We start from the raw sequence: 8,360 nt of genomic DNA, 5'->3' as shown, positions 1-8,360 counted from the left end.
GGTAATGGTAGAGTGGGGGATATGCCAGGCCATGAGTTACAAATTATGTTCGAGTACAATTCTGCTGCTGCTGATGGCCCACAGCACCTCATGGATGCCCAGTCTTGAGTGGCTATATCTGTTCAAAATCTATCCCATTTAGCATGGTGGTAGTGCCACACACAATAACACAAAGCTGGACAAATCCAACCCAGCCAATCAATCTACTCTTGACCATCAGTAAGGTAAATGAAGGGGTCATCAACAATGCTATCAAGAGGCACTTGCTTAGCAGTAACCTGCTCACTGATGCCCAGTTTGGGTTCCACTAGGGCCACTCAGCTCCTGACTGCATTATAGCCTTGGTTCAAACATGGACAAAAGAGCTGAACTGCTGAGGTGAGCTGAGAATGATTGCCCTCGACATCAAGGCAGTATTTGACTGAGTGTGGCATCAAGGAGCCCTAGAAAAACTGGAGTCCATAGGTATCAGGAGGAAAACTCTCTACTGGTTGGAGCCATACCTAGCACAAAGGAAGATGGTTGCAGCTGTTGGAGGTCAGTCATCTCCGTTCCAGGACATCACTGCAGGAGTTCCTCAGGGTAGTGTCCTAAGCCCAACCATCTTCAGCTACTTCATCAATGACCTTCCTTCCGTCATAAGGTCAGAAGTGGGGATGTTTGCTGATGATTGCACAATGTTCAGCACTATTTGTGACTCCTCAGACACTGAAGCAGTCCATGTCAAAATGCAGCAAGACCTGGACTATATCCAGGTTTGGGTTGACAAGTGCAAGTAACATTCACACCACACAAGTGCCAGCCAATGACCATCTCCATCAAGAAAGAATCCAGCCATCACCCCTTGACATTCAATGGCATTACCATCACTGAATCCACTACTATCAACATCCTGGGGGTCCCCATTGACCAGAAAATGAACTGGACTAGCTATATAAATAAGGTGGCTGCAAGAGCAGGTCAGAGGCTAGGAATCCTGCGATGAGTAACTCACTTCCTGACTCCCAATGGCCTGTCCACCATCTACAGCTTAGGAGTGTGATGGAATACTCCATACTCCCCACTTGCCTGGATGAGTGCAGCTTCCACAACACTCAGAAGCTGACACCATCCAAAGCAGCCCGCTTGATTGGCACCGCATCCACAAACATTAACTCCATCCACCACCGCCGCACAGTAGAAGCAGTGTGTGCCATCTACAAGATACACTGCAGGAATTCTCCAAGGCTCCTTAGACAGCATCTTCCAAACCCACGACCACTATACAATCTAGAAGGACAAGGGCAGCAGATAGATGGGAACACCACCACCTGGAAGTTCCCCTCCAAGTCATTCATCATCCTGACTTGGAAATATATCGCTGTTCCTTCACGGTCGCTGGGTCAAAATCCTGGAACTCCTTTCCTAACAGCACTGTGGGTGTAACTACACCTCATGGACTGCAGTGGTTCAAGAAGGCAGCTCACCACCACCTTCTCAAGGGCAACTAGGGATGGGCAATAAATGCCAGTGAAACCCACATGCCGTGAATGAATAAAAAAGAGGTGAAAAGTTTGAGGGAGGGAGTTGCAGAATATAGGGCAATTTGGTCATTTCCTGCACCCGTATGTGGCTTGAAAACTGACCTAAACAAATTTCTTAGTTCTTGAAATGGGTTTTGCTTCCTCTGGTCTCAGAATGGTTAATGTGCTTCTGGAAACTTCCCTTTTATGCTATTTTAACAGTCACTAACTCACTAACCTGAAACAGGGTAATAACTTAATTAAAATAAGATGACTATGTGGCGTGTTTAACTATAGGAAGTAAAAACTGTAAGAAGACAAAATAACTTTTTGACAAACAGGTGTAATTGGGTCTGAAACATGCCAGGGGAAATCAGAAACTAATCCAACATTTTTGGCAAACTGATGACTTGAGTTAAACTTGACAGGTCTATTACAGTCAGAGGTGATTTGATGTTTCCCACTGGGGAAAATACATTCACAGGATCTATTGATGGAAAATAAGTTTACAGCCATGCAGCCATGCTTCTCTGACCTGTTCTCTTTGCCAGTGTGGCTTTCCTGATAGACCAAACAATCAGCTCTTACATTTCCAAACACCACCAACGAGACACTGAATTTACTGATCAGCTATCGCCCCCACCCCCCACCTTCCCCAAGGATAATATCATTAACAGCGTCAGTTAAAGCGCCCATATTAAATATTGTGCTAAAGAATGTACATCTTTAGAGCTCCAGGGCACCTCCTTTTCACAGACACCAGCACCTCACCCCCAAGATGTTCTCTTTGTTCAATGTGGAAGAGTTTGGTTAGCCTCCTCTCATTGTGGTACCTGCCTCCAAAGAAGCATTGAGTTCCCTCTGAGCTCAGGTCATGGGATGGCCTTGGAAGAAGTGGGTGGTAGAAGTTGCACGTTTGGAAGGTGCTGTCACAGGAAGCTTGGTGAGTTGCTGCAGTGTGTCTTGCTACTTCAGTGTGGAGGAAGTGAACGTTTAAGAAAGTGGATGAGGTGCCAGTCAAGTGGGCTGCTTTGTCCTGGATGGTGACGAGCTCCTTGTAATGTTGTTGGAGTTGCATTCATCCAGGCAAGTGAAGAGTATTCCATCACACTCTTAACTTGTGCTTTGTAGATGGTGGACAAGCTTTGGGGAGACAGGAGGTGAGATATATTGTCACAAAATTCCTAGCTTCCAGCCTGCTCTTGTAGCCATTGTATTTATATGGCTAGTCTAATTCAGTTTCTGGTTAATGGTAACCCCCAGGATTTTGATGGTAAGGGATTCAGAATGGTAATGCTGCTGAATGTCAAGGGGAGATGATTAGATTGTTGGAAATGGTCATTGCCTGGCACTTGTGTGACATGAATATTAGTTGCTACTTATCAGTTCAAGTTTGAATATTGTCCAGATTTGTTGCATGGACTGCTTCAGTATCTGAGGACTTACGAATGGTATTGAACATTGTGCAATCATCAGCAAACATCCCCGCTTCTGATCTAATGATGCAGGTAAGGTCATTGATGAAGCAGCCAAAGGTGGTTTAGGCTTTCATTTGGGTCAGTGAAATTTGCCAGTTAGTTACCGAAGTGTCACAAGCTGCTCTTTGTGCAGGGGCTAGCCTGGTCTGGTATGTGCCTTCTTGTGCTGTGTGTTCTGAATCTGTATACAGTGGTTTCCCCATTATACCAGGCAGAGTCTGGTAGCAAGTAGGCGTCCTCTTCCCTCGCTAATTGTGTTTTTCATTAGCTATTGGCAGAAAATGAGTGACAATCTATATGTTAATTCCAATGATTGCACGTTGAGGATGAATGAGTCTGAAGCTACCCTTTACATTAAAATAACTTTATTTCCAAGACAGCAAAGCAAAGTCACAGTCTCTCCTAGTTCCTCACCGACACTCAGGAATTTACGTGTCATCCTTGCGGAGGGGCCATGCCAATCTTCTCTGTATCGTTCCAGTTTTAGTATATGTGCTGCTGAAGCGAGCACACCAACACTCAGAATGAACTGGTTTATATACTCATACAATGATTCCCTAATCTTTTCCCAACTGGGGGCAGCTATGCTTAATTACCAATTCAAAGCATGCATTTCATGGCAACACAAATTCAACTTTAACATATGGCTATGAAATTGGACCCTGTAGCTGTGTGGGAGCCAATGATCCAACATGCTCCAAACTGAGAAAATAGCGCGTGTCATGCTTCTGGCCACTGCTTGCAGCATCCCATGCTTGGAAGGCCCCCAGACTGTAAGCGCTGTGTGTGCATTGAGAGCTCTCAACGCTGGCAGATCGTGACATCAATCATATCTTTTAAACTTGGATCGTGCAATTCCACTTAATGTCAGAGCTGATCACCCACAGTTGAACATGTGTTCAGTTCCATAAGCACTATTTAAGGGGTCAGCTTGCAGCTGAGGTGCTTTTGACTTACTTCTGTTGTTGCAAAATTTGTGTAAGTACTGGGGACTGTTTTTGGAGGTGTTGTGATTGCTGGATTGGGCAGAGAGTGAGGGTGTTGTGCATCCATTCAGGGAGGGTGGAACAAAAGGTTGCACAGGTATGAGGCAGTTGGTGCAGAGCCTCAGAGCCTGCAATTTGACTGGAAAATGGAGCATAAGAACATAAGGAAAATAAGATATAGGAGCCGAAGCAGACAATTCAGCCCATCAAGACAGCTCCACCATTCAATAAGATCATGGCTGACCTGATTGTGGCCTCAACTCCATTTTCCTGCCTGCCCCCCATAACCCTTGACTCCCTTGTACATCAGAAGTATGTCTAAATCAGCCTTGATTATAGTTAATAACTCAGTCTCCACTGTTCTCGGGGATAGAGAATTCCAAAGATTAATGACCATCTGAGAGAAGAAATTCCTCCTCATCTCCATCTTATACACCTCGATCAGGCCGCCCAAACAAATAAAAAAAAGGAAAAAAAAAGAAAAAAAAAGTGTACAAGATTATGAGGGGCAGGGACAGGGTGGATAGGGAGCAGCTATTCCCCTTAGTTGAAGGGTCAGTCACAAGGGGACATAAGTTCAAGGTGAAGGGCAGGAGGTTTAGGGAAAACTTTTTTACCCAGAGGGTGGTGATGGTCTGGAATGCGCTGCCTGGGAGGGTGGTGGAGGCGGGTTGCCTCACATCCTTTAAAAAGTACCTGGATGAGCACTTGGCACGTCATAACATTCAAGGCTATGGGCCAAATGCTGGTAAATGGGATTCGGTAGGTAGGTCAGGTGTTTCTCACGTGTTGGTGCATACTCGATGAGCCGTAGGGCCTCTTCTGCACTGCGTGATTCTGTGATTCTGTGATGATTCTGTAAATGGGAGACCCCTAATTCTGCTTCCTGGTTTTAAATTCCCCCATGAGTGCTGAAGGGCCTGCTTTGGCTATGATGGAGTGAGAGGGAAAGTGACACATGGGAGGCTAGAATCAGAGGATAAGAAAGGAAAGCACATTCTCTCACTCTAACCTAACCCAAGCAACCTTCTCTATCTCCTTCCAAAAGGCATAGGGATTTCCGAAAGGTGTTTGATGCACTGCCGCACAACACACCTTGGAGCAAAGTGATAGCTTATGGAATAAAAGGGACAGTATGGATACGGAATTGGCTGAGTGACAGGAAACAGAGATTAGTGGTTAATGGATGTTTTTCAGGCTGCAGGAAGGTTTGCAGCTGAGTTCCTCAGGGGGTCAGTGATGGGAGCCTTGCCTTACTGACTAATGACCTAGACCTTGGGGTACAGGGCACAATTTCAAAATTTTGCAGATGATAAGAAAATTGGAATCATTGTGAACTGTGAGGAGGATAGTGTAGAACTTGGAGAGGACGTGGACAAGTTGGTGGAATAGGCAGACAGGTGGCAGATAAAGTCCAATGCAGAGAATGTGAAGTGAGTCATTTTCACAGGAAGAACATGCCAGCCTCTGGCAGGAGATTGCAACCTGCCATGGTGGGCGGGAGCAGAAAATCCTGCCGTCGCTTTACACTGGTGTGAAGCCGATTTTTGGACCTCCCACCGCATTCTCCCCACCTCCGCCCACCATTAAACCTGCCGCAGGGGGCATGGGAGAATTCCGCCCCTATTTCTGGAATGCACTGCCTGAAAAGGTGGCGAAAGCATTATTTCAACATAAGTACAGCACCTTTAATGTAGTTTAATGCCCCAAGGCGCTTCACTGCAACAATTAATAAATAAAATTTGACAGCGAGCCACCTAACAGGATGGACAGGTAAGCAAAAGCTTGAATAAAGAGTTGAGTTTTAACATCTGAAAGGAGGGTAGAGAGAGAGCAGGGAGAGAGGCAGAGAAATTTAGGAAGGAATTCCAGAACTTAGACTTGCACAGCTGAGGGCACAAACACTAATAATGATGTGAAGGAAATCAGAGGAGATTACAGAAATAGGAGGGGCAAATCCACAGAGAGATTTAAACACAAGGATAAAAATTTTAAAATTGCTGGACTGGGGGCCAATGTAGGTCAACAATCACATGGGTGATGTGCAAATGGGAGTTGCATGTATACTTGTCAAAGAGGGAGCTGAGGAGAAATTCTTTTTTACCCAGTGGGTTATGATCTGGAATGTTCTACCTGAAGGTGTGGTGGAAGGAGATTCAACAACAACTTTGAAAAGGGAATTGGAAAGGAGAAATTTGCAGGGTGATGGGAATAAAGCAGGGGGATGGGACTAATTGGATAGCTCTTTCAAAGAGCCACCACATTGGTCAAATGATCACCTTCTATGCTGTAAGACACTATGGCCGGGATTTTCCAGCCCCATCCAGAGCTGGGATTTTCCGGTGCTGCTGAAAGTCAATGGACTTTTGGCTGGCTCTCCAAATTTTCCGTTCCCGCTGGAAAATCCCCTCCCCGTACCTTTATCCCACCACCAGCAGCTGTGTTTTCAGCTGCCTGAAACTCATGTTCTCGAATTTTTTCCCCAAACCCCTCAATCTCTCCACTTCCCTCTCCTTCTTTAAGACCCTCCTGATCACGGGTTGGTTGACCAAGATTTTGGTCTTCCCTGTTCATGTTTTCTTTCGTTCAGCATCTATTGTTTGATTATATCTCGTAAAACACCCTATGTTTCCAATTTACTGGCACTTTTGAAACACGGGATGTTGTAAGTTGCTGATTGAGATCTCTTGGTTGGATAATTTCATAGGCGGAGGTTTGCTATATGGAACCATGTGAACTCCTGGAACAGTTTCAATCACCTGAGGGGATTGGAGAAAAAAATTCCAGAGTATTTAATCCTAATGGGCCCTTGGTTTTCTCCCTGATTTTTCACCTCTCCCAATGGACTCCTCTCCTGATGGACCAACTAGTCTTTTCCTGCTCGCCAATTATTTATGTTTATAACCCATTCAAAAAATCAACACTTACAAAGAATTGAACTTAGAGTCATGGGGCTGGATTTTATGCTCCCCCTCCGGTGAGTTTGAAGATTGGCACGAGTGCGCACATAAAATTCATTGGGTGGCCTCCCCGCCCCCACCCCCACCCCCACCCCACCCCCACCCCACCCCCTGCCTGTCAATCCACCCTGACCTGCCAGAAATTTTATGGGGTACGGGAGGAGGCTTTGGGTGGCCTGCCCACCCTTGGCCCCATTGAGACCCTTTAATGGCCAACTAATGGCAACTTAAGGGTTGCATCCCACCGCTGCTGGCAGGGGAAGGACCATGCCATGCAGGAGGTCCGGCAGCTTTAGCTGTATTAGCTGGAGTTGGGCAAGGTGGTGTGGGGTTTGTGGGGGGAGGTTCTCCTTTGGGGGCTCCCTTGGCCTCTGGAAGATAGTTCATCCCCCCTTTAACAGTACCCCCGGGCTCTTGAACCCGGCTCCCTACCTCCTCGTCCCCCTCACCAAAACCCCTGACCCCGGATTTCAGGGGATCCTCAGCACTCAGGGCAACGTGTAGACCCAGCAGTAGCCACCACTCAGGGTGGGGGCTGCTGGGACTACAGAGTTGCTGGCCATCTAATTGGCCGGCAGCTCTCTAAGGTGGACTTCTCCCTGAGAAAGGGGCATAAGTCTTTCCTTAAAGCAATTGCCACTGCGGGTCAGCCATTGGGGTTGTAAGCGGGCTCCTCTCCTGACTTTTTAGTTGGGGGAACGGAGACCTTGGTGCCCATGGAGCCCCATTACAGCACAGAAAGAGGCCATTTGGCTCACCAAGTCTGTGCTGGCTTTTTGTGGAGCAATCCAGCCTGTCCCATTCCCCTGCTTTATTCCTGTAGCCCTGCAAGATTATTCCCTTCATGCACGTCATATTTCCTTTTGAAATCATTGATCATCTCTGCTTCCACCACCCGCGTAGGCAGCGAGTTTTTGAAGATCATTTTGCCTTCTGCTTCTTTTTGTAGAACATTTTTATTTAACTAGTCAGAGCCAATGACCTCATCAGAGAACTGGTTGGAATGAGTTAGTAAGTTCAGCAGTATGAGGAAGATGAATTAACACTCAAAGCTGCAATGACACGATCACTGAATCACTTTGAGCTAAAGGCATTTTTGTGCATTGGATAAACTAATATTAGTTCAGCTTGCTAACACTGTTGGATCCCAGAGTACCTCCTAACCAGTTTCTGCAAAAATACCATTGACACTCACTGCTAAAGAGTAATTTTTTTAAAAAGACACAAGAATATTGAAATAAAAAGAGAAAGTGCTGCAAAAAGCTTAGCAGGTTAGGCAGCCTCTGTGGAGAGACTGAAACAGGGTTAACATTTCAGGTCTGTAACCTTTCATCAGAACAAATCTGTGATTTGATCTTTAGAAGGGTTTTTCACCATGAAAGTCATTAAATAGGCAATGTTAACATGAGAGAAATGTCTGGAGGAGCTATCTGA

The 8,360-nt window shown here is 46.0% G+C and overlaps 1 non-coding gene across 1 annotated transcript; it reads right to left on the bottom strand.

Moving 5' to 3' along the window:
• Positions 1-3,384: 3,384 nt before the first annotated feature.
• On the bottom strand, positions 3,385-3,491 carry LOC121283685. Its single transcript, XR_005944333.1, has one exon. It is a non-coding gene; the product is annotated as a U6 spliceosomal RNA (small nuclear RNA).
• Positions 3,492-8,360: the final 4,869 nt, after the last annotated feature.

The sequence above is a fragment of the Carcharodon carcharias genome, chromosome 10, assembly GCF_017639515.1.
Source record: "Carcharodon carcharias isolate sCarCar2 chromosome 10, sCarCar2.pri, whole genome shotgun sequence".
In the NCBI taxonomy this organism is placed as follows: domain Eukaryota; kingdom Metazoa; phylum Chordata; class Chondrichthyes; order Lamniformes; family Lamnidae; genus Carcharodon; species Carcharodon carcharias.
Note: the sequence above shows the minus strand (reverse complement) of the source record. Positions and strands in the feature narration are given on the sequence as shown.